The sequence below is a fragment of the Pleurodeles waltl genome, chromosome 7 (genome assembly GCF_031143425.1).
Source record: "Pleurodeles waltl isolate 20211129_DDA chromosome 7, aPleWal1.hap1.20221129, whole genome shotgun sequence".
NCBI classification, from domain to species: Eukaryota; Metazoa; Chordata; class Amphibia; order Caudata; family Salamandridae; genus Pleurodeles; species Pleurodeles waltl.
Genome location: NC_090446.1, coordinates 1,200,715,428 through 1,200,742,627, shown reverse-complemented (window position 1 = coordinate 1,200,742,627; position 27,200 = coordinate 1,200,715,428). Strand labels below are relative to the sequence as shown.

The 27,200-nt window shown below is 46.1% G+C and overlaps 1 protein-coding gene across 1 annotated transcript in view; it reads right to left on the bottom strand.

The window, feature by feature from the left end:
- TEKT3 (tektin 3) overlaps positions 1 to 4,030 on the bottom strand; it is a 70,892-nt gene extending 66,862 nt beyond the window's left edge. Inside the window, exon 1 of the mRNA XM_069200341.1 lies at positions 3,931 to 4,030. The gene's annotated coding sequence lies outside the window, so the exon portion shown is untranslated. The remainder of the gene's footprint in view (positions 1 to 3,930) is intronic.
- Positions 4,031 to 27,200: the final 23,170 nt, after the last annotated feature.

Here is a 27,200-nt window from a genome sequence, read left to right as displayed (position 1 = left end):
TTGGTTTGTGTACATATATCTTGTGTATATATCGAATCCTCATACTGAGGGTACTCACTGAGATACTTTTGGCATATTGTCATAAAAAATAAAGTACCTTTATTTTTAGTACTTCTGTGTATTGTGTTTCCTTATGATATTGTGCATATGACACCAGTGGTATAGTAGGAGCTTTACATGTCTCCTAGTTCAGCCTATGCTGCTTTGCCATAGCTACCTTCTATCAGCCTATGCTGCTAGAAACACCTCTTCTACAATAATAAGGGATAACTGGATCTGACACAAGGTGTAAGTACCTCTGGTACCCACTACAAGCCAGGCCAGCCTCCTACATCTATTGATCCAAAGATGCCTCAGTCTATGAAAGACATTATGATGGTTGTAGGATGTGCTTCCTATGAAAGACGGAAATAGGCACCTCATTTCAGTGCTCATCAGGCCACTGTGAATGTGCACTATTGAGAAATTCCAGAAATGGACACTACAGAGATTCTGTGAACGCAGACACTAAAGCCAGAGGAGTAATTTCAATAATTTCATATTACTCTTTTGATGCAAAATCATTGAAAATTACACGTTCATATAATTATGAGCAGTTTGGTACTCCTACCACAGGAGCACAAAAACAACTAACTTAGTCTGGCAGTGTGACTGCTGGCTGCTGCTGCTGTTGTTCCATTGCAGTTAATGATATTTTCTTAGTGGAAAATGCATCTTTGGGTTCAGCTTAACCCAAGGGGTAAATTTAGGGCAAAGAAAATAGTGCTGAACAGTGAGCTATGTTCCTTGTGTAATTCTGTGAAATCTCACGTAATTGTGCTGTAATTACGCTACAATAAATTACCTGAGTTACGACAGCCACTTATTTTGATGGAGGACAGTACCCCTGCAAAGACGAAAAATGATCTTCCAGTGGGTTCTGTTACACTGGGGAATATCACAAATCCATAAAACCTCATCTCTGTGAAAGGAGCACAAAATGTTTTCCAAATAGGAGTGGCATGCATTTTGTGGGAAGTGCATGAAAGCCTTTAAGTCCCAGTTCAGGCTGGTCCACTGCCAGAAGCTGCTCTGGGTTACCAGCGGAGGTATAAAAAACACAACTTGGGCCCTCTGCAGGTAGGTGCAAAGGGCACATTTATCTACAGCTTTTGCTGGAAGCTGAGTCCCTCACCAGGGCAAGTGCTGTGAATGACTAAACTTGCAGATGTAGGGCCCCTCAAGTACATCTATAGGCTGTTGGGCCATCCAGCAGACCTTGATTGACTGATGAAGCTTTCACACACGGAGGTGCCCTCAGAGGCTCACACCAAAACGGTGTGCACCTGGCCCCAGAAAAGGTTGTTCCTTATATAGGGGAGGACTCTGCACTAAAGTATGCCAGGCTTGCCTCTTCCTCTTGCACAAATTATTGGGGGGTTCCAATAATTTCCATGGTTCCATGGTATACATGTCCATTGGTTGCAGACCATTTTGAAGGTCGTATTGTTGCCCATCCAGGGGTGCAAGACCAGTTTGCACCAGAGACTAGGGCTTTCTCCGTGCTCCCGTCTAAAATTATTGAGGTTTCCCATACACAGTAGGGCTTCTGGTTCCATATTATTAAGAAAAAGATGATCACAGTCCAGCGAGGGGGTTCAGCTCAAGTTATACACTCTATTGGGTCCACTCTTCAGTAGAGGGCTTCTGGCTCACAGGTATTCCAGGTTAAAATGACTGTGTAGAGCCCATATATAGTACAGCCATTGGTTCCAGACCACTGAGAACCTGTACCAGAGCCAAGATAGTGCTCCATTGAACACTCTTTTTCAAATGAGTGCAAATTTACGGCCTTCAGAATACTGCTGAGCAGGATCAATGGACCGGACCTTTTTGAGTGTGACAGAGACAATTACCACACTAATGAAATTTTCAATCCTCTTTCTGAAAGCCAGGGGGGCCCAGTACCAAGAAAATACGCTATTCTTTAAATCACATGCAGCAATATAAAATACAAGAAGATTAAAGGAACAGGTCGTGAGTAAGGGGCTGAGAAAACGAGCACTATTTCAACTGGGTGATTGTAAATAAAATGCCCAAGTGTAATGCTTAGGATAAAAGTGATGCATATCAAGAAGTGATTAGTATTATAGTCGCAGAACGGAGAATGTGTGCACTTGTGTTGCTGGAGGGTGCATTGATATGGCTGGGTGGTTTGGTGTAAATGTCACCTTCAAGCAGCGAGTAACCAACCATTGATTCCTTAGGGTCAGCCAAGAACCACAAGGGAGGTGAACCTGCTATAAGGCTGCCTTTTACGTTCCATTGTTCCCTGTCTCTGAGGTCATTAGCAATCTAAAATAAACAGGCTACTGTTATCATGGCAATCTAATACAAATATGTACTTACTGTACACACAGATATCCCACGCCTGCTAATTTACCTGGCTGTTTGCCCTGGGCACAGATGACACTGGTGAACATTTTGAAAATGCAACAAGCTTTTCGCCAAAAGACCTCAGCTTATTTAGAAAAAAAAACAATTCTGGGGTTCAGCATTACGGTAGGCATATTTTTAACTCAAAGGTTTCCCTTTGCTATCCCTGCGAAACAATGTGTATTACTCAATGTGCAGGTTGCAGAGGTGTGGCATGTTTATCAGTGGCTGCAATACAACAGTAACAATGGAAACCGTGCTCCTTTTCAGAGGTAATTACTTAATGATAGGGTATGCTATTTATGTGGCACAGGTATGTTATATGCGTGATATGTTCTATGTTATCCAACACTTCAACGCTAAGTTATGCAAATTACATCATTTGTTATTTTATTTTATATCCCACATATCACTATAAGCTATGTCCAGTCGCACTTTGACATATTGTATTGAACTCTGATATTTGTAAGTCTTTCATATGTGTTTTTTGGCGTCAAACATATTTCAGACTGGCTCTGGAACAACTATTCTCATGAAGATGCAATTAACCCTCATGCATTTTCTGAAGTTGTCCAGAGAAAATGTGTGCTTTTGATATGTTTATACAGTTTTATATAACATCTTGAAAATTCCAACATTAGAAAGTGCAAATTGGCACATGCAGCACCTGTGCGAGGAACAGGCTCCAACCATTGGGGCATCCTGTGTCAGAGGTGCGGCAATGAGGGAGGAGGTATTGAATAGGTTGTCCCATATAAAATTATAGGTGTGATTCTCGATATTAACCTATGCATAGGTATATTTTATATTTTAAGATCTTTAAATATGGAAAAGCGATTCCGTTCGTTTGTAGTATTGTTATGCATTGCATTCTGCCTATAATGCCTTTCGCATTTGCAACGTAGTCATCTAATTTAGGGACTTTTGATAATTGTATGCAATTGAATGCTGGTTCCTTGTGCATTTTCCAGATTTAATATAGTTGTATATATAAGGTACAAGTACAACAACAAAAACAGCATCAGCAAGTGAAATAAGCAAACCTAGGAACTGCCCTGTGTTCACTGAGACTCTAGCTGTGTGATCAATTTTAAAGACATCTAATTCATGAAATGCAAATGGAATTCAACTTTAGTGACTGTCCCCAGTTCACTGCCTTGAGACAGCCAGCAAAACGCTCCTCCGCTAAAAGTAGTCGTAAGTATAAATGTGAAACATGATGAATATCATTTGTCACTGAAAATATCTATGTATTGTCATTAAAAATTAAATACGACTTTAAAATATGGTTCGCCGTTTTGAAACAAAAGGTTTGACTTTCTTTCAATACATCATATTCCATCTAAATATTATACTTAAAAAAGAAAAATACTTTTTTTGGCTTCTGTAATTTAAAATGAAATAACGAAACGTGTTTACCGCGAAAAAATATTATTCTCAATATCCGTTTTTTCTAAGATATTAAAGAAAACATTTGGGTTAGATTGGGCTTTTTTTCTGGTAGCCTAGACTCACCTGGCGATGCCCCTTCGAGCTGCCTGGGTCCCTCTCCTCCTGCCTCTCTCTTTCCTGCACTGACAAAGCTCTGGCATCTTTGCGCTCTCACACCAACCCCAAAGGCAGACGAACTTTAACTATTGTGACGTTGCACAAAGTGGCAGTCTAATAAACCAATTGACAATCGTTTCTCCCAACAAGGGCGGTTCGGAGAGCGATGCGAGCCTATCTGAGGCAAATACGAGTGATGGAATGCCTACGAGGGTTCCGGGTTGTATAGGTTGCTATGGACTCTCTCAGCCATAGCAACGTTCTGCCGGTAGGAGAGGAGGAGGCCTTTGTGGGGGGTCGAGTCAGACAAGACTAGGCAGGACTACGAGGGTCAAGAAGGAACCCTAAAGGCATGGAGCTCGGAGTCTGTGTGCAAGGCAACACTTCCCATAAATATAGGTTATTTTATCTTGAAATATCTACCCATTATATGTAAAGAATACAGCACCAACAACATCAACTTTCTATATAATGCTTAACATAAACTTGCGTCAAACATCTTCAAAATATACGTGTATACGTAATGCGCTATAAGTAAACAGTTGTTTACATCCACCTTTAAAATAAAATGCATTTACAAATCCAGGTAAAGAAGTACAGATAAAGGAAGCCAAATCTTGAATAGGTTATTTAAAAAAAAAAACTCTGCGTAGTTATGGTTGAGCTGCAGGTTCCTTTGAACATGTATTTTTTGATTTGCCTATAACTTTTAACTCCGTGTACGGACCTGCACCAAATTTTGCAGTTGCTTGGCATAACCACCTACAGTCTAACATGTCAACTTTTGTGCAGATCCATGCTCGAGCAAAATAATTAATGGGTGTAACCAACAGATGTGTTTTCCCATTTTATGATCCATAGGAAATCTTGCTTGCACCTACAAACACAACTGCTTAACGGATTTACTCCAAACTTGGAAGTAAAGTAGAACGCTAGCCAGAAAGCGGGATTTTGTACATTTAATATAAGTCTGTTTGGTAGTTTTTGCGATATAAACATTTAGAAAAGTTTCAGAGAGAGCTTTAAAGTGTTTTGGAGTATTCGCAAATGTGATACCCAGATATATGTGAATCAATAGTTTTTTTAAAAACAAGACCTCCCATGAGATGGAACCACCGATTCCTGTGATCTGATCGGTTGACCACAAAATAAAACAATTTGTCCTGATGCTGCAGTGATCTGCAAAAAAAAACAAAAAACTGAAAAAGTTGTGGGGTCTGCAGATACGTTTTAGGATTTGCAATACTACAACACCAAAAATGGCACCCGAAAACTGTCAATATCTTTCTGGTCCTACATGGGTGCTGGCTCTGAGCAGAAGTCCTTCACAATTTGCGGACAGCATTAACATAACCATGTGGCAATATATATCTGAAGATTTCAAGTCTTCTCTTTTTTAGGACTGGAGTTAGCCAATACCTTTTAGATTTCACTATCCATATGTGTAATAATTACTTATAAGGGCTTTCAACCAGCCCTCTTCATCAATTGGTTTGTTGTTGGTTCATGGAACAATTAATCAACCTTCTTTGGCTACTCGTCACTTCGCTGTGGGTTACCGTATTCTATTCTTTCACAGAAATCACATCTGCCCACAAAGTAGTTCCTTTCTTTGCCAGAGATTATTATGATAAAGTGTTTTGAGATTAAAACATATTTTTGCTTTCAGTCAATTTCTTTTATATTGGCAAAATCCTGGCAACTTGTCTAACAATAACGTTTTATGGAAGACATGACAATCACAGCAAACATTGACAAAGCGAAAAAGCTTGCAGTCAGCACAGAACTATTGACTTTGCCAATGCGTGCTTGTTTCGCTGTCTAGTCCGTTTTCATAGCTCCTATGTAGCCAGTGAAGCGGTCTCGACGTAGTGTTCACTGAATGAGACACATTTGAGGCAGTAGAGTTATGTAGGAGGGAACGTGAGAGGAGCTGTGTTGGTAACCATGCTGCTGAGCAGCCAAACCTTCCCTTTTCTTCGCCTCAGACCTGGTTGGTTTTATGTTGCTTCCTATCAATCCTCACCATTTGTTGAACCGGGACTGTTCCTTAAATCGTGGGCTGCGGCTCAGAGCAAGGGCCAACCTTAGACAGTGACGCTGAACACAGAAGAGGACTCGAGAGCAGAATGTTCCTTACTTATCCCAGTGGGAGCTTGCGGGTTGACCTTTAAAGGGTCAGAGCAGCCGGAGCCGTATCAAGATGGGCTTTGCTAGCGCGTAGTGCACCACCTGTCAAATATAACACTGTCTCAATCACTTTTTTCCGTACTTCACACTGCGGCCTACCCTTTGCACTGTCTTGCACCATTCCTTAAATATGGTGCACGGCTGGTGCACAGAAATGGTGCAAGCCGGTGCTAAACTTATTGGTGCAAAACTGAGTTAGTGCAGTTTTGCACCAAAAAGTATAAATAAGGGCCAATATTTTGTAAGTTTGCACCACTTTTGCGTCAAAAAACGACGTTAATGCGGCGCAAAAAAAGTATAAATCAGGGCCTTGGTGCTAGACTGGTCTAGCACAAAAGTATAAATATGGAGTTAGTTTTGCACTGAATTAGAGTAAAAAAATGACACTAATTTGGTGCAAACAGAGTATAAATATGACCCAGAGTATAAATATGCCCCTAAATATGGCATTAAGGCCATAGAGTCATTTTTTGCACAGGAACGCCTACCTTGCATCTCATTAAGGCAAGGTAGGTCTCCACTTCCCAAAAATGACTTTAACTCCATAAATTTGGCGCTAGACGGGTCTAGCACCAAGAGTATAAATATGGAGCTAGTTTTGCACCGAATTAGAGTTAAAAAAAAATGATGCTAATTCGGTGCAAACAGAGTATAAATATGCCCCTGCGTGTTTAAAGACAACGCCGTAGTTTTCTTGAGGTCAAAAAAGCCCTGAGAGAGCATGAAATAAAATATTACACGATTTTTAATTCTGAACTAAGCATCGTTTCAAAGGGAAAAACCTGGTACTTCACTGCCTCTGATGACATCTGGGACTGGTTGAAAGGCTGGAGAGTGGTTAGAGGAGCTAGGACTCGGTCACAACCTAGAAGACAAGGACGCAAATTTAATTCTCTGGACAGGCTGTGAGAATCAAGAGACTAACAACATCTGCAAGGTCCACCACAGTTTGGGACCCCTTGCTGGGTACAGCATGAGGATATGATTGAGACTGGGTCAGGTAGGTCGCTCCCCTGCTCACGCAGCGCCACCAGTCCCTGACTGCCCTCCTCACCGTTCTCATCCTGTGAGTGTGTGCGAGTGTGCCCCCTCTTTACCCGTGTACCCCGAGTGCTTGTGCTGACTGACTGACCGGAATCCTCCTTTCTTCCCGTGTATCCCGTGCGTGTCCCCCTGAGTGCCGTGTGCCCCCTCCTGCCGTTCTCCCTCATTTTCAGCCCCTCCCTTTAGAGTTTTACCTGGCCTCTCGCCGTTTTTTGCCGCCGTTCTTTTTGCCGCCTTTTTCGCTGCTTTTTCTTTTTCCCGCCTCCAGATTCCCCCGCCCGCCCGCCTCCCGCCACCCAGCTGACCCCTCCTCCCCGGCTACCCTTAAATGGCGGCCGCTGCGAGGCAGAGGTAGCGACCACTGACCCTCGGGTAGGTCGCTCCCCTGCTCACGCAGCGCCACCAGTCCCTGACTGCCCTCCTCACCGTTCTCATCCTGTGAGTGTGTGCGAGTGTGCCCCCTCTTTACCCGTGTACCCCGAGTGCTTGTGCTGACTGACTGACCGGAATCCTCCTTTCTTCCCGTGTATCCCGTGCGTGTCCCCCTGAGTGCCGTGTGCCCCCTCCTGCCGTTCTCCCTCATTTTCAGCCCCTCCCTTTAGAGTTTTACCTGGCCTCTCGCCGTTTTTTGCCGCCGTTCTTTTTGCCGCCTTTTTCGCTGCTTTTTCTTTTTCCCGCCTCCAGATTCCCCCGCCCGCCCGCCTCCTGCCTCCCAGCTGACCCCTCCTCCCCGGCTACCCTTAAATGGCGGCCGCTGCGAGGCAGAGGTAGCGACCACTGACCCTCGGGTAGGTCGCTCCCCTGCTCACGCAGCGCCACCAGTCCCTGACTGCCCTCCTCACCGTTCTCATCCTGTGAGTGTGTGCGAGTGTGCCCCCTCTTTACCCGTGTACCCCGAGTGCTTGTGCTGACTGACTGACCGGAATCCTCCTTTCTTCCCGTGTATCCCGTGCGTGTCCCCCTGAGTGCCGTGTGCCCCCTCCTGCCGTTCTCCCTCATTTTCAGCCCCTCCCTTTAGAGTTTTACCTGGCCTCTCGCCGTTTTTTGCCGCCGTTCTTTTTGCCGCCTTTTTCGCTGCTTTTTCTTTTTCCCGCCTCCAGATTCCCCCGCCCGCCCGCCTCCCGCCTCCCAGCTGACCCCTCCTCCCCGGCTACCCTTAAATGGCGGCCGCTGCGAGGCAGAGGTAGCGACCACTGACCCTCGGGTAGGTCGCTCCCCTGCTCACGCAGCGCCACCAGTCCCTGACTGCCCTCCTCACCGTTCTCATCCTGTGAGTGTGTGCGAGTGTGCCCCCTCTTTACCCGTGTACCCCGAGTGCTTGTGCTGACTGACTGACCGGAATCCTCCTTTCTTCCCGTGTATCCCGTGCGTGTCCCCCTGAGTGCCGTGTGCCCCCTCCTGCCGTTCTCCCTCATTTTCAGCCCCTCCCTTTAGAGTTTTACCTGGCCTCTCGCCGTTTTTTGCCGCCGTTCTTTTTGCCGCCTTTTTCGCTGCTTTTTCTTTTTCCCGCCTCCAGATTCCCCCGCCCGCCCGCCTCCCGCCTCCCAGCTGACCCCTCCTCTCCGGCTACCCTTAAATGGCGGACGCTGCGAGGCAGAGGTAGCGACCACTGACCCTCGGGTAGGTCGCTCCCCTGCTCACGCAGCGCCACCAGTCCCTGACTGCCCTCCTCACCGTTCTCATCCTGTGAGTGTGTGCGAGTGTGCCCCCTCTTTACCCGTGTACCCCGAGTGCTTGTGCTGACTGACTGACCGGAATCCTCCTTTCTTCCCGTGTATCCCGTGCGTGTCCCCCTGAGTGCCGTGTGCCCCCTCCTGCCGTTCTCCCTCATTTTCAGCCCCTCCCTTTAGAGTTTTACCTGGCCTCTCGCCGTTTTTTGCCGCCGTTCTTTTTGCCGCCTTTTTCGCTGCTTTTTCTTTTTCCCGCCTCCAGATTCCCCCGCCCGCCCGCCTCCCGCCTCCCAGCTGACCCCTCCTCCCCGGCTACCCTTAAATGGCGGCCGCTGCGAGGCCGCGCAGCGGGCGCGCCAAAGGCGCGCCTAAGGCAAGGCAAGCCCGTCTGCGCCCGTCCGCGCCTGGACCGCGCCTAGCGCCACAACCCCTGGCCCCCGCGACCCCCACCTCCCCCGCCTGACCCACAACTCCGCCTTCCTCACTGCTCTCAACCCCGGCCGCACGCCGGCCTGCTGCCGCGCCACCCCGAAGCGGACCCACGGACCCTTCACCTGCCGCAACTGCCATTTCACCTGCCTACGAACTCACACCACACCCAACAGGAACGACTCGCCCAGAAACAACCTCAACTGCATCCTGGTCAACACCAGATCAGTCCACAGGCACGCCATCGAACTGTGGAACCTCATCGACTCTACAAACCCGGACATCGCCTTCCTCACCGAGACCTGGATGAACCCCTCCTCGGCACCCGACATCGCCATAGCCATCCCCGACGGCTACAAAATCATCAGGAAAGACCGCACCAACCGCACCGGAGGAGGCATCGCCATCGCCCACAAGAGCTCCATCCGCATCTCAACCTACACCGACAACTCACTGCCCGACGCCGAGCACCTCCACTTCTCAATCAACAGCGACCCCAAGACCACCCTCAGAGGCACCCTGATATACAGACCACCAGGACCACGCACAAAGTTCAGCGAAGACATCGCAGACTTCATCAGCCCACACGCACTCCCGTCCACCAACTACATCCTCCTAGGGGACCTCAACTTCCACCTGGAGAATCGCACCGACAACAACACCACCGCCTTATTGGACAACCTCGCCAACCTGGGACTGAAACAACTAGTCAACACCCCCACCCACTACGCCGGACACACGCTGGACCCCATCTTCTCCTCCAGCAAACACATCTCTTTCAGCCACACCACTGTACTCTCCTGGACAGACCACAGCTGTGTCCACTTCAGCTTCAAGAAAACCAACGTACACCACCACGCCCAACAACCACCAAGAAGACAGTGGAACCGAATCTCCTCGGAACAACTCTTATCGACCCTCTCTCAGAACCCACCCACCAGCACTACAGACCCCAACGAAGCCGCCAACAACCTCACGAGCTGGATCTCAGACTGCGCCAACCTCCTGGCCCCCCTGAAGACCCAAGCAAACAGAAACAGCCACAAGAAAAATTCCTGGTTTACCCCCGACCTCAAGGACTCCAAAAAAGAATGCCGCACCCTCGAGAAGACTTGGCGCCTCAACCAGACCGACGAAAACATGTCTGCTCTCAAAAACGCCACCCGCAAACACCACCAACTCCTCCGCGCAGCACGAAAATCAGCCTTCCAGAACAGACTAGACAGCAACGCCCACAACAGCAAGGAACTATTTGGCATCGTCAAAGAGCTCTCCAACCCCGACGCCGAAAACAACTCCGTCCCTCCCTCACAGGACCTCTGCGACTCCCTCGCAGCTTTCTTCCACCACAAGATCACCGACATCTACAACAGCTTCACCACAACCAACTCGAACCCTCCACCGGAACCCGCCACCGACAACACCACCATCCACACCTGGAACTCAACCTCCACTGAGGAAACCACCCGCGTCATGAACTCCATCCACTCAGGATCACCATCCGACCCCTGTCCGCACCACATCTTCAACAAAGCCGACAACATCATCGCACCCCACCTCCGAGACGTCATCAACACATCTTTTTCCACCGCCACCTTCCCGGAGAACTGGAAGCACGCTGAACTGAACGCCCTCCTAAAGAAACCAACAGCAGACCCCACCGAACTCAAAAACGTCCGGCCCATCTCGCTCCTACCGTTCCCCGCCAAAGTGATCGAGAAAATCGTCAACGCTCAACTCACCACCGCCCTGGAAACCAACGACTCACTCGACCCCTCACAGTTCGGCTTCAGAGCTAACCACAGCACCGAGACCGCCCTCATCGCAGCCACGGACGACATCAGATCCCTGACCGACAAAGGAGAAACCGTGGCCCTCATACTCCTGGACCTCTCTGCAGCATTCGACACGGTCTGCCACCGCACCCTGATACGTCGCCTAAGCAACGCCGGCATCAGAGGCAAGGCCCTGGAATGGATCACCTCCTTCCTCTCCGGAAGAACTCAGAGAGTCCGCCTCCCCCCCTTCAGATCCACGGCTACGGAGATCATCTGCGGCGTCCCCCAGGGATCCTCCCTCAGCCCCACCCTCTTCAACATCTACATGACCCCCCTGGCGAACATCGCACGCAAACACGGACTCAACCTCATATCCTACGCAGACGACACCCAGCTCATCCTATCCCTCACCAACGACCCCACCTCAGCAAGAACCAGACTACACGAAGGCATGAAGGAAGTAGCGAACTGGATGACAGACAGCCGGCTTAAACTGAATACAGAGAAAACGGAGGTCCTCATCCTCGGCCCTACACCTACCGCCTGGGACGACTCCTGGTGGCCTCCTGCCCTAGGCAGCACTCCACAACCCACCGACCACGCACGCAACCTCGGTTTCATCCTGGACTCTTCCCTCTCCATGACCAGACAGGTCAACTCGGTGACCTCAGCATGCTTCAACACCCTCCGCATGCTCCGCAAGATCTTCCGCTGGATCCCCACCGACACCAGGAAGACCGTCACCCACGCCCTCGTCACCAGTCGCTTGGACTATGGGAACGCTCTGTACGCCGGCATCACCATCAAGCTACAGAGGAAACTACAACGAATCCAGAACGCTGCTGCACGACTTATCCTGAACATACCCCGCCACAACCACATCTCCGGACACCTGAGGAAACTCCACTGGCTCCCAGTCAACAAGAGGATAACCTTCAGACTCCTCACCCACGCACACAAAGCCCTGCACAACCGCGGACCAGAACTCATCAACCACCGCATCTCCTTCTACACTCCTCCTCGCACCCTACGCTCGACCGGACAAGCCCTGGCAGCCGTACCACGCATTCGCAAAGCCACTGCCGGAGGCAGGTCCTTCTCTTACCTAGCAGCGAAGACCTGGAACTCCCTTCCCAGCCACCTTCGCGCCATACAAGACCACCTTCACTTCAGACGGCAGCTCAAGACCTGGCTCTTCGAGCATTGAACCCCCCCCCCTAGGCGCCTTGAGACCCTTACGGGTGAGTAGCGCGCTTTATAAATGCGACTGATTGACTAAGATCGTCTACAGCCTGTCACCTGAACTTGGAGACTGTCTCCCATCGTTAGTTTGGCCATATGGACAAATTCACCTCTTGCTTCTACTAGATTGCACCCACTCAAATGTGGGTGAGAGTATTGTGAATGATGGCAGAATCTGTGGTAGCACTTTCCTGGTTTTGAGGGTGGGGGAGGGTTGAATGTTTGGCGAAGCTCACAGACCCCCTAAAGTTGATATTATGTTTTGTGGCAGCAGGCGATCTGTAGATTTGGGGAGTGGGCAGTTTTAAATCTGTCATGCAGGGAAGCAGGGAGGGAGTTTTGGGTTAGGGTTTTCATTGTTTTGTTTGTTGAAATTTTGTTTTATCAGATTAATTGTGGAATACTAACATTGAAGCAGTAGCCACACAGCCAGTACACACTCTTGTCTAGGCCTCTGGTTGGCCCCATTATTGGATGGGAGTCGACCGCACCTTGTACACACACGCTCCTATGGCCCCCATGCCAGATTTGTCATCATCTTTATTACCTTCCGGTTTCACCTGTAGCCCTGTCGATGGGCCAAGACACCGCCCCCAGCTGTGCTTCTTCTGACACCGGAGATCCATTGCTGATAAATTAGTAACTCCTAGCTTTAAAATCCTTTCCTGGAATGTTAAAGGGTGGGTGATAAAATTAAACAGGGTGTTGTATTGCAATACCTTAAAAGACACTACTGGCCCTCATTATGACATTGGTGGTAAATGCCGCCTACCGCCATGGCGATGGCCACCAACATACCGTCGCTACCAGCCGCCCACCTGCATTATGACCGTAGACGGAATTCCACCAGAAGGCTGGCGTTATACCGTCGACGGTCATGGCGGCGGACTGCGGTAAGGTGGCGCTGCTGCCAGCAACAGTGCCACGCCAGCAAAACACTGCTGACAGTATCATGAGCCATGATACGGTCTGGCGGTGTTTTGCTGGTGGACGCTGCTGCTTGCAGCAGAGTCCGTCCCGTCTCCTGCCGGAGGACCACCTGCAAGCAGGTAAGTCAGGTTCTTAGACAGGAGAAGGGGTTGGGGGGTGGTGTGTGCGTGTGTGGGGGTGTTGTGTGTGTGCGTGGGGTGTGTGTGCCTGTTTTTGTATGCGTGCATGTGGGTGTGAGTCACGTTGAATGCGTGCGTGATCGACTGAATGTGAGTGTACTTGTATGTTGTGTGTTGTGAATGCGTGTGTGCGACAATGTATGTTGGTGTGTGTTGCGGTGTGTGGGTATGTATGTGTGCATGCATGGGTGGATGTGGGTATGCATGTGTGTATGAGTGTGTATGTGTGCATGTGTGGGTGTGTAAATAAGTGGGGGGAAGGAGAGGGAGATGAGGGCAGGGGAGGGCTCTTGGAAGTAGGAGTGGGGCGGGGGAGACCCCTATTAGAGTCAGGGAAGGAATTCCCAGGCACTGATAGTGCCTACCGCCATGGTTTACCTGGCGATATGCTTGCCACGAAAACCATGGGGTAGGCAGGGTCATAATCCTGAGGGTGGGATTGTTATGGCCGCCTGGCTGGAGACTGAAGTCTCCAGCCCAGCAGCCGTTACCACCCTGGCAGACGGAGTGGTACATTGGCAGTTTGGCTTGAGCCAAACCGCAAATGTCATAATTTGGGAAAAGGTACCGCCAGCCTGTTGGCAGTACCTTTCCCCAAATTACCACCGTCTGCCAGGGTTGTATTGAGGGCCACTGTCCTGATGTAGTTCTCCTTCAGGAGCCACCTCCAGGGAAACACCTGCCATGCATTAGACAGAAGGGGTTATAAAATGGTCACCCACGCGTGTTATACAAAAGGCTCTAAAGGGGTTGACATCCTCATCCTCATGTGCAAGTCACTGCCATTCACCATACAGAACACCTGGCCTGATACCCGTGGGAGATATCTGGTGCTCTTGGAGCAATGGAAGGCTACTACACTTAGCATTATTTCACTCTACGTACCCCTACAGCTTCACGATACAGCATTTGCTGACCACAGTGCACTTTTGCGTAAGATCCCTTATGGCAGCTTGTTGTTTGGAGGGACTTTAATGCCCCCTCACAAGACTGGGTCCTCTCTCCGATCTTTATCGGATTTTATAGTGGCGCTCTGCCTTGTTGATACATGGCGTGAGTTCCAACCCACAGCACACCAATACATATTCCACTCTGGAGCCCACAGCATCCTACTGTGTATTGACTACATACTTACCTTGACCCACCAACTTTCCCACTTTCAGAAGGTTCGCTATATCGTCAGAGACATCTTTGGCCATTCCCAAGTCTTGTTGATTTATGGCCTGCTTGACTGACACAACAGCCAGTGGATTGTACTGAGCCCCTGGTACTTCAAAATCCCTGCCATCCATGTGGGCCCCCACGAGGCCATGGAAAAATGCTTAGATGAAAATGAGGGCTCAGTGACCTTGTCGCAGACCCTGTGGGAGGCGTAGTTATTAGGGGTAAGGTTCGGTCACTATTAGTGGAGCACAAAAAGCAGAAGTGGGCCCACTTAGAAATGCTTGAATTGGAAATAAGAGAGTTAGAATACCGCTCACTCATACTGAACAAGGGGACTGTCAGCATAAGTTATCCCTGAAGCAAAAATATTAGAGGGATGCTGCAAAGGAAACAGCTAGGGCCATTTATTCCGCAATCGAGCACTGCCTCTATGAGGTGGGCAATAAGGCTGGGAAGATTTTGTTTGGCTTGACAGAAGGGAACAAGCAAACTGGTGGGTGTCCGAGATAAAGGATGACAAGAGTGAAAGTATCAAAGATAGAGAGGTGTGGCAACTGTCTTTGCAACCTACTACACTCACCTATACTCTTCTGCACTCACAGCCACTGCTGAGGGGTCTTGTGAGTTGCTATTGGACATCTGACTACAGAGTCTTTCACAGACAGAGAGGAAACTCCTGGAACAAGAACTGGCGGAGGGTGAGGTGGCCCTGGTAAATCCGTGGGCCCTAATGGCTTACCTATTGAGCTTTGCAAGCTCACAGCTCAGAAGATCACATCCCACCTTCTCCAAAGGTTTTTAGAGTGCCACAGCGCTGGGGATATGCCCACAGATCAGAGGCTGGCTAGCATAGTTGTCATCCACAAGGAAGGCAAGCTGCAGGATGACTATGCTTCTTATCGGCCTAATTCTTTATTAAACGCAGAGGTCAGAATTTTAGTGAAACCAATGGCCAGATGACTAATGCTGGTGGTCCGGACACTGGTTCATCCTGTCCAGCTGGCTTCATGCCAGGGAGGAACACGTCACTCAATCTGAGGCGGCTGTATGGTGTCCTGGGCCAAGCGGCTGCAATACATGAAGATGCCCTCATGCTTTCCCTAGCTGGCCTTTCATGTTCGAGATTCTAATTGAACTGGGATTTGGCCCTCCCTTTTTGTCCTGGATACAGCTCTTATACTCTGATCCACTGGCCCAGGTAACAGTCAAAGGAGGCACTTCCCCCACCTTCCAGCTCTGGCGAGGCACGAACCCTGGAATACCCAGTCTCTCCCTTAATTTTTCCCTCGTCTTGGAGCCCTTGGTGGCCTGGATTAGAGGCAAACTCCTTATCAGTGGGCTGAGATGGAATGCAGACTGGGAAGACCTATATGCAGACCTATATCCTGCTCTATGTGGCTGACTTGATGTCAACTCTGGACAGAATAATGCACATACTCACTTTGTTCCTGCGCTATTCTGGCTATACAACTAACTGGAATAAGTCTCTGATTTACCTCCTTCATGGCACCACACTGCACTTACCAAGGGGATGTGCAGCCCATGTTGCCACTGAAGGTCTCAGCTACTTGGGGATCTATATTACCAGGGACCCACACACCTTCTACACTCATAACCGCGAGCCACCACTTGCGCACGTACGGAGAAATGTGAAACACTTGGGTACCTTATTTAAAATGATGGCTCAGCCTCGTTTTTTGTATGAGCTTCAAAATACATCTTACTCAGTTCCGAAGGCCTATTTCCAAGCGATCCAAAGCGAAACCCATAGGTCACAGTGGGAAGGGGTCTCTCCCGCATAGCATGAAGAATTTGACTAGAGTCTGGCATGGTGGCAGGATTGCCCTGCCAACATACAATATTATTGGGCGTAGCAACTTTTTACCATTAACCACTGGGCTTACCTTCTGGAGGGTGAGTCATCCTATAAGATGGATAGGAGGAATATGAAACCCGGGTGCTAACTCAGGACCATCTACGGAAACACATGCACAACATCCTTACCTAGTCCCACTGCTGTCACACTTACCCTTTGGCACACTGCACTGAATTCCCTGGGTTGGCGGGGCAGGATAACTCAGGCCACTTCCCTGTGGGACACCGCACCATTGTGGACCATTGCTACACAACAGGGCTTTGACAATTGGGATCTAATTGGCCTATCTCAGGTAGGCCTGGGCAGAGTTTGCAGAGTTCTGGTATGTGGAACCCGGTGAAGTGCTGAAAAAACTCAGCTGCGATACGCAGAGTTCTGCGAGTGGCAGAGTTTGGGTAAGTGGTGCTGCTGGTGTGCTGATTTTTAGCACCAGGAGTTTCTCATGTGCTGTAAAATCAGCATGACCGGCATCATGCGGAGCACCAGAGGGCGCTAACTTCTTTCTGCTGCTCAAGTAGATTTTCTGCTTGAGCGGGAAAAAACTGTTTCCCTGAAGCTCACAGAATACTCAAGTGGAGAGTTCTAACAAAATAAGAATCCAAATGAAAGAAAGGAGTGGAACGGAACAAGGTAGAATGAATGGCACAGAAACAGAACACACATCCCTTCCTAAACAATAAGGTAAGGGAGAAGAAAGGAAGGTACTTTGGAGATGGAAAAAACACAAGAAACTCATTCCTGCAGAATAGTTTTTAACATATTTACAAAACTTGATCTACACCCAGTATTAATCATAATAACATGATACAAATTTTTCTTTTACAAAGCATTGTGATAAATTATTGTAGTCAAAGAAAGAATGTCCTTCAAGTTGAGATGACTTTTTTACAACTTTACCCTCTTTAATTCATCCAAATTCAGTTACAATTTGACATACAAACAATTCATTGGCAGCAGAAGCGTTTCGTCCAAATCTTGAGTTTTTCAAGGCAAATGTTTCAATATAACCTCTTTCAGATCATTCGTGTTCAGAGCAAGTCTCTATAATTAATCTTCTCCAAGATCTGTAATCTGTGATTAGTACATGGGTTTAACGTAGCCCCAAAAACATCAACAAGCGTGGCTTCTCACCCCATCAGTTGTTTGATTTGGCTGATGTAAAAAAGACGTCTCAACTTGAAGAACCTTCTTTCTTTCAAGGTGATGCTTTATAAAGGAGGAATTTATATTATGGTGTTATGATTACTACTGGGTGCATACCAAGTTTTGTAAATGGTTGGGGGTGTGAAGTGGCTAATCCACTGGCGATTGCACCAGTATCTTATGTGGACTGATTTGAGTGTGGGACTAAGGAGCATAAACTGTATTTTGTAAATCGTTTGGTGTTTCAGAGTTTTAACACAATCAGCAATTGAACCACTCTTTGAAAGGTCGCTTTAAGATTCTGAAGACACGTGCATCAAGTGTTTAAGGGTCTTCCTCTGTTTCAGGGTTCTATTCTTGACCCATATTAAAGGGAGTATTACGCCCCAGAGTGTTTGTGGAACTACCCACAAACAATATTCAGGTCCAACATCAGAGCCCCAGTCATTATCATCATCTCTAATGACATAGCAACTATCTTCACATTTACTTTGTTGATTTTGCCAGCTCTCACAGGTCAGGCAAACTTGAACCTACTCTTTTCAGTGTGACCCGGTAACCATACTCTGACTAAACTTTATATAAAAATGTCAGTGGGTCTGTCTCTATGGCTAGTTTAATAATCTTGCATTACTTATTCTGTTGGGACTGAACCTTAGTTGTGACATTGCTAAAATCAGTAATGGTGTTTGTCCTTGTCCCTCTATTTGGAGTCATGCTGAATTTCCTATGAACACAATATTGGTGGCAAAAATAACCAATTCTCTCTCACCAAATGTTACATCCCTCCTGTCAGGTGCAAGGGTATGTTTGACTTTATGTGCCAGTACTGAATCAAATTGTGTCATGTTGATTAATGCGTAGGGGACACCACAGATGGATATGACATGTTGTTCCATCCCTAAAACTAGCACTATGCACATTGGTGCATCTATGTCGTCCTCTCTGCCAACATTAATTACATTCTGTATTATAGGAACCATGTTATTTACTTCAACATCCCAACCACATTCTGTTACTTTGTTGGGAGAACACTCTTCTGTTACCTGTGCAACCCTAGGTTTAGTAGAGTATTTGCTTACCCTGCAGAAGTTAGTAAAATAGCCGCTATGCACTTTGTTAATTGCTGAACATCGGAGTTGCAGTATGAAATGGACTCTCACATTGGTAGCATTCAGTCTTCACATCACTTCTTGTATTCCTTGTGGGCTCAATTTTATTTTGCTGCCTGGTAACGCTGCAAATTTAACTTCCACGTTTTCCACGCTTGTCTTTATGTACTTCTTTTACCAGCGTGGTAGACTGTTCGATTGCTTTAGCAGTCTTGGTCACTTCTTGGAGATTGAGGTCGCGATATAACTATAGCAACTCTTGGGATTATTTTGCTATTGGTGTTCACCACTAGCTGGGTTCTCACCATGTCCTCTCTTGTTGTACCAAAGTTACAGGAAGTTGACAGACTTCCAAGGATATTTAGGAACTCATCAAATGTTTTGTTCTCCCTTTGTCTTTTGGTGTAGTAATTATACCTTTTTATTATTATGCCTATATCAGGGTTGAAATAGTTATCTAATCTAATCATCACCTCATCAGATATCATAATCATCTTGACCTTCGGGTGCCTTTATTTTGGGCAAGGTCCTAAAAATGTCTCGCTCCTCAGTCCCAAGACAAATGAGTAGAAATCCCTTCTCTCCACAGACATTATGTGCAGTACCCATGAGTATATAAGGTATTACTCCTTCTACATCTTTTGGAGACCTAGGCCCATATTTATACTTTTTTACGCAAACCAGCGCCAGCGCTGGTTTGCGTCAAAAAATTTACCACCGGCTAACGCCATTCCAACATGCTTGGCGGGCGCCTTATTTATGGATTGAGGTTCGCCGGTGCTGCGGGGTGGTTGGAGTAAAAAAAAATGACTCTAAGCGGGCAGCGCAGGCATAGGGAAGAATGAGGGTTGTGCGTCAAACAAATGGTGCAAGTCAGGTTAGAGTAAAAAATCATGGCTCTAACTGGACTTACGCCATTTTTGGATGCACAAACCCCATTGAAATTACTCCAGTCTTAGCAAAGACAGGAGTCATGTCCCCTTCCAATGGCCATGCCATATTTTTTTCTTTTATTATGTGCCATGGGGGGCTTAACTTGGGCCCCACTACATGCCACTGTGCCCAATGGCCATGCCCAAGGCATGGCCATTGGGCACAGTGGCATGTCGGGGGGACCAAGTTAGGCCCCCCTAAGCCACATAAAAAAAAAATATATATATACTTACCTCTACTTACCTGTGCTTACCTGGGATGGGTCCCCCCATCCCTGGGTGTCCTCCAGGGGTGGGCGAGGGTGGCAGGGGGTGCCCCTGGGGGCAGGGAAGGACACCCGTGGACTCCTTCCATTGTCAAAGACCATGGAAATTAGCCCACAGGTCCCTTAATGCCTGCCCTCACCCAGGCGTTAAAAAACGGCGCAAATCGGGCTGGGTGCCATTGTATAAGGCCCGCCCCCTACTGTGCGTCAACATGACTCAGGAGTATAAATGAGGCGCACAGGCCTTAAAGTCATTTTTTTTATGGGACCGCCTACCATGCATGTACTTCACGCAAGTTGGTTTCCCGCATCCAGAAAATTACGCACACTGCTGAATTTTGACGTTCGTGGAGTCAAGCATCAAAGTATAAATATGGTGTTAGGTTTTCACTGAATTTGCGTAAAAAATTTCAGCGCAAATTCGGCGCAAACAAAGTATAAATTTGCCCCCTAGACCCATGTTTCTACTTTTTTTGCGCCACATTTGCATCATTTTTTGATGCAAAAGCAGCACAAACTTATAAAATACAATTATAAGTTTGCGCCGCTTTTGCAACAAAAAGCGGCGCAAATGCAGCGCTAAAAAAGTATAAATATGGGCCTAAGTGAGCACATTTTGTTCTGTAAAAACTTTGTGGATGGTCAAACTGCCCCTTGGCCGACCCAATGACTGTCACTAGTAATCTGAATTAATAGTTTAAAGAGTGAATGTTGAATGATGAAGTAACTACCTTAAGTGGACAGGCCAATACAAAATCCATTGGTATTGTTGTCACTCCGGTTACTCAGTTTAAGACTGCAGACGGTGCAATTTAAGAGCAGATCTGCATTTATGCTTCTGCTCATAATATGGATGGGGAATGGAGTGAACAGAGAGCTGAACCGTAAGGATTCGTCAGAGGGAGATGAGTCGGGACTGTGGTTAGACTGCTCAGGCTAGTCAGCTCAGTGGTTCCCATATGCGTGCACTGACTCCTGCCCTCACTGACATGGATGGCAACATGACGTCAGCGGGGATTCCATTCCTCATCGGTGTTCCGGAGAAGGAGGATGCAAGGAAGTGTAAAGTAGTGATTTATTAAAGGAGGTAAGAAGGAGAGATACAACAACGGGTCCGAGAACCCCTCATAAACCTGTATATCTGAAGTTCCTAGAATCTTAAGAGACCGGTCATTCTAGGAAAGCAATGATCAAAGGGAAGAAAAGGAGAGGGAGGGAAGAGGGGGAAGGAATGACACAGGAACATAAGTGTAAATTCACAAAATAGGGAGGAAAAGAAAGAACATACAAAGAAGGAGATCCAGACAAAGAGGATATAAATAGCTGATGCGATTCTCTAACCTTTCACATGCTACTGGTCCTGGTTGAAAGCACAGTCATTGTATTTTAATTAAAAAAAACAAGCATAACAACATTTAAAACTCTTCAGAAGCATAGTGTACTGAATTCGAAATATACACACAACTGACTATGCTTAGACCATTTAAAATAGGAGAACTGCATGGTACATGACTAAGCAATAAAAACTAAATGGTTCCCTATTAAAAATGTATCATTTATAAGGGTTAGGTGATTGTCGACTGTGCATACAGAGCATGAGTGATTTTGACCCATGGTGGCCAATACAACAATGGACAGGTTCTATATACTCATTTTATTATGTATGATTTTCTCACTTTTTTCTCAAGCTTTTTGATGAGAGATACCCCTACTGAGCTAGTTTTTTTCAGTGAGATCCAACGGAATACAATGTAATGTTAGTACCTTTCATATTACTACCATCTCATTTATGTATGCCCTATTCTAACCTGCTATCGGAGGTGACAGTGCAAATCTAGAGGAAGAACCTTGAATACTTCCAAAGGATTTCCTCCATAGTTCTCCGAGAATAGAATGTCAAGTACAGCGTATCAGTGTACATTGTTGTTCATGTGTCGTGTCAGAGAGAAACAAACGAAAGCACACATCATGACTGCATTAAAATTAAAAAGATGGAAGACAGCCCTAGTCTGGGCCTAGTTTATTGAAACATAAGAATAATACAGCTCTGTCAAGTACAATATTTTCGTTTCAGTGCAGATTTGTACATTATATCTTGCACACACATTTTAATTGCACCAAAATCATTGTTGTCACAGGGATACCTGCAGTCAGTGCTTAATGTGAGCAGGGCGTTGCTGGTGGGGTCCACCGGCACTCGTTTTTAAGGGACAACGCCTATTTTTACTAATCAGACATTTAGCAAGAGCAAGAGAGGACACTGCACCAAGGAGAATGAAAGAGGATGATAAAGACAGAAAAACGCCACAAAGGAAAAAAGCGTGAACCTGCAAAAGTGAGATAAACGGACTGCTAGTGTCAGGTAATGTATTAAAGACTCATGAGGTAGACTCAAGACTATGCAACGTTGGGATTCAATGCACTTACATTTAGTAGCACCAGTTTGGGCTTCTGAGCAGATCTTTGGGCACTGTCACTCACTTGTTTACGAGCTAAGCAACTTCCACAGCAGTCAGTGGGCTTCAGCTCTCAAGGTGGTTTCAAGGCACAGCTCTCAGGTTCCCAAGTCTTAATTGGCATATGCACACCATCACCAGGTGAGTACTGTTGGCAAAGTTAGAGATCTGAGCGCTGACAACACTGGCTGGAGCCCATCAACTCTATTGAAGTAGTTCAGCTTCCTGGGAAAACAAGCAGCCTGTACTTGTTGTCTGTTGGAAACAATAAAAGCAAAGGGTTCCCAGAAATCACACATTTATAATGGAGCTGGTCAGGGAAAAAAATTATTAAGGAACAAGAAGTCAACTCATCCCCAAATCTAAGCTCTAAATGCAGTCACTCTATATAAGCAACACATCAATTCTGGATACATGAAAAATCTATTTCTTTCCTCTGTTTTAAGATTAATCACCAATCATGGTATATAACATCAGTATAAAGTTACACAACATTACCCATTTGATACATCAACAGAGAACCTCCCTACCCTTACCCACTAAAATATGTCGCACCCACCAAAACCATAAATACATTCATACCTTACACACAGTGTAATCCATAAAACTGTATAGTACCATACCTCCCCGAACTGTCACAACATAATTCAAGAAAAAGACAAACAATATAAAAAAGACAGCAAATTCAATAACCTGATGGATCAGCACGAATTATCTGGCCTAGTTGAGGGTAGTGGATTCCTCTTCAACAGCCATCGATACAGTTCAATACATATGATCCTTGCTTCACTTTAGTCAATGATAATCCAGTCCGAAAAGGCTATTGTATCTGTTAGAGCGGACCATTCTCCATCATGTCAATGCAGTGGCCAAAGGGACTAACTAACAAGAGTTCTTCTGCTTCTGCAAAGAAATCATTAGGCCAAACTGTCCGGATCGCTTGTAATAGCTGGCCTGGACTACTGCAACTTGATATACACAGGTCTAATAAAAATACCACAGACTGCTAACAGTAAAAACAGTAAGCTAGACTAGCCCTAATTTAAACAAACATTGGCAAACGCAATAGGTTTGAACATTGTTAGGTTTAAGCCAGCCCTTTTGAGTTGCTGATGCTTATTGCAGATCCTGAAGAGCATTGGCAAAAATATTTTAAAGTGCTTGTTTTTAATGCTTAACAGTATTTAAAAAGCCTCAACTTGACGTAGGTATCCACATCGTACATCACACACAGCAGCCATTTTCACTTTTTTTTTTAATGTACAGTTCCAATATGGCGGACGTTCATCTTGAAGCATAAATATTTTTTAAAAAGTCAACTGTGATAAACAGCATTTACACAAAGAACCATTGTTTCACACATTGCAGCTTCACATATGCACAAGAATGTCAACCAGTGAAAAGCAATGGGCTGACCCAAAGTGCACAACAAGTACTGTATTGGTACTGTACGCAATAGATCTTTTCGGAACAACCAGGTAAAAGCTGTTTCTCTAGTAGAGGTGGCAATCCTTGTCTTTAGGTGAGACCTAATAGCTGGAGTGCACCAAGCACCCACTGAGAACGCTTCATTGGCTCATCCGTTGCATCCAGGAGTAAGTACAATCTTATGCACAGTCTACTCTAGAACAGTGTCTGGGGGTATGTGCAGAAGCTGACCTCTCACTACGCCGCAGCAGGGCCGGCCTTTGGCATGGGCAAGGCGGGCACAGGACGCTGCCCTTCAAAGGGACGCAGGAGCTGCCTGCCGTAGTATTCCTTCAACCTAGCTCGAAAGAAGAGTGTGCTTAAAGACTTTCTAAGAGTTTTTAACATACAGATAATTAAAGATAAGTGTGAGAGCACCAAATTTAGTTTCATCCAGGGTGCTATCTGAGGAAAGACTCTCAGTGTCCCCGCGTTAACATCATTGGATCAACAAAGTTGCAGGTCATATGGAACAAAAGCGGATTTCACAAAATCATGGGAGCAATGAAAAACAGACATTATTTCATGCCCTTAGTGAGTATTCTGATTCTGACTATTCTATTAAAAAGGATTTGTTCTCATACAGACTGAAGGCTTTTTAGGTCGCAGCCTACCAGACAGAGTGGTTGTCTGGTTTACTAAAGAAATCATGGGGACTTTCAGAAAGTTGACCTAGGAATGTATTCCGCTGAGGGCATACGTCAGGCATACACACAGGTACACGGTGTCCACCCACTATTTTGGAAGAAGTGGGCCCCACTGAGATATGCTGAACTTTGTCCTGGTAGAATATTCAGACACCGGGACACATTCAGCAGCACCTGCACGTTGTCTGCTTTTGTTTCAAGCAGCACCATGGGGGGGCTTTCATACTTCAGGCACCAGCTGGGACCATAACAGAGGCAGAATTTAAGGGGCTATCAGGCCTTCTTTTGTTCCACTGTCCTGACTGGGAGCTATCTGAGCCTCACACCGAGATGCAAAGGGTAGGGAATGGAAACAAAGGTACAGCTTGTTGTTACCACTTCACAAATACTTGAGAGGCATGCTTTTTAGGTTTTAAATCCCTGTATATGAGATATGCATGTACTGCAAACATGTTTGATATGTTGGTCTGTTCCAGTCTTTACACAAAAAAAAATTTAAATACCACTATTTTGTTTTATTTCTTTTATAGCACTACTCATCCCAGTGCAGGGTGCCAAAGTGCTACTCATGTACATAAACAAATACCTTGACTATAAATCTTATAAATGTGTACATTTATATATGCAATTTGTTGCATTAGACTGTGAGGGTTACAAGGATTAGGAGTCAAATGTCCTTTATGGCTCACTGGGCTATGTTAAAAGGATTATGATTTGTGGACTGCGAGTAACAAAAGGATCTCTGTGTTAAGAGCAGTAACTCACTTACCTAGCTACATAAAATAAAAATCTGTCACCTGCATGTTAGATGATATGCTTTGCAGTAGACACATTAACCCTTTGTACTACTTTGATTCAAAACTGGGACCAGAGAAAACACTTCTCCGCAGCACATGTGTTACCCTCCAAAGTTATATTACTATTATTATTGTTCCCTGGGATTTGCTGGGTGCACAAAGATATCTGCAGCAGGTGCCTTAACCACATAAGATATTTTAAAATGCAGTCTTTGAAAACAATTTTTCAGAATAGATTTAGTGTTACATTTCTCCTTGTTGCCAACTTTTTTGTGGCAGTGTTTTTATTAAAAAACTATGTAATTTGAGACCCACAATTTGCATCAGGGTTGCGTCACTTTTGTGGCACAACCCAAACCAAAAAACGAATTTGTTCAATCTCATAATTCACTCAAATGCTTTCATGATAGACCTGCAGAACATGTTTGTGAAGTGTTAAGATGTGATATCAGTTCCCATGAGGTCATGGTATGCAGTGATGTCACGCTGTGATATCATGCACCATACTGTCACTTGTATACTGCCTAAATTTGTTAGTCCCCCCACTTCTTTTTTTAGGACTTGTGCGCTAATTCCGGTCATTGATTACCATTGGCTTTGTGGTTTGTAACTCACACCTTCTAGCTTTCCATCTGCTGGCTTTGTTTGCTTTTGGCTCATCCCTCCTGTTGCTTGCTTTCTGTTACAGACCTTTAAGGGCGATGAACGAACCATTTTTCCTGTCGCAAATGGCCCGATTCGCAGAATCGGACTGTTTGCAACAGGAAAAAACATTTTGGTATGTACAGACCCTATTTTGCGATACGGTAATCTATTTCCGCAATCCCAAAAAGGGTGTGCGAGTCGCAATTAGGAAGGGGTGTTCTCTTCCTAATTGTGAGTCACAGCCCAATGTATGATTGTTTTGTGACCGCAAATGCGGTCACAAAACAATCGCAGTTAGCACCAGTCTCCAAATTGGTGCTAACACATTCGCAAAAGGGGATCCTTCTCCTTTGTGAATGTATGCTAAAACATTTTTTTCAGAGCAGGCAGTGGTCCATAGATCACTGCCTGCTCTGAAAAAATAAAAAGGAAACTTTTCATTTTATTTTTTCAAAATGCATTCTGTTTTCCTTTAAGGAAAACAGTCTGCGTTTAAAAACAAATACTGCTTTATTTAAAAGCAGTCACAGACATGGTGGTCTGCTGACCCCATCAGGCCACCATCCATGTGAGGGCCGCCATTCCCAATGGGGTCACAAGTTGCATATGAATATTCATGAGGTAGGTCATTTGCGACCCCATTGCGAATCGCAAACAGTGTCAAATTGCGAGTCGCTAAGACTCACAGTTTGCGAGTCGCAAAACCGGATCTTCATACATGTGTCCCTAAATCTTGTTCTTATCTCGTCACATTTGCTGTGCATTCAAAGACCGAGGTCAAATGTCAGGCACTTTCTTTCTTCTGACTTTACCCTGAGAAGATTTATGTGACAATCTTGCTGGATAGTGGGGGGTAGAAATTAGTTTTTTTCTAGCACACAACAACGTTTAGTTGAACTGTGAAAGCATTTCAGAATATATCAGGATTATGAATGCACAAATTAAGCAATGTTTTTGTTATTTCTGAAGTGTGTTGGAAACAAATACTTAAATCTGATCAAATCAATCATTAAACTATGTGATGCAATTTCTGCACATGTTCATCTGTGCGCTGTATATTAGTAAGACTGTATGTCTGTGCAGATGTAATTCAATTGAAAGTGCAACCACACCATGAATACTCCACTCTAATCCACTCCCCTCTACTTTTCACCACTCCGCACCACTGCAGCCTACTCTGCACTGCTCCACTCTACGCCACTGCACTCTATGCCACTTCATGCTACGCCTCTCTACTGTACTCTGTATCACTCTACTCTGTGTCAATGCA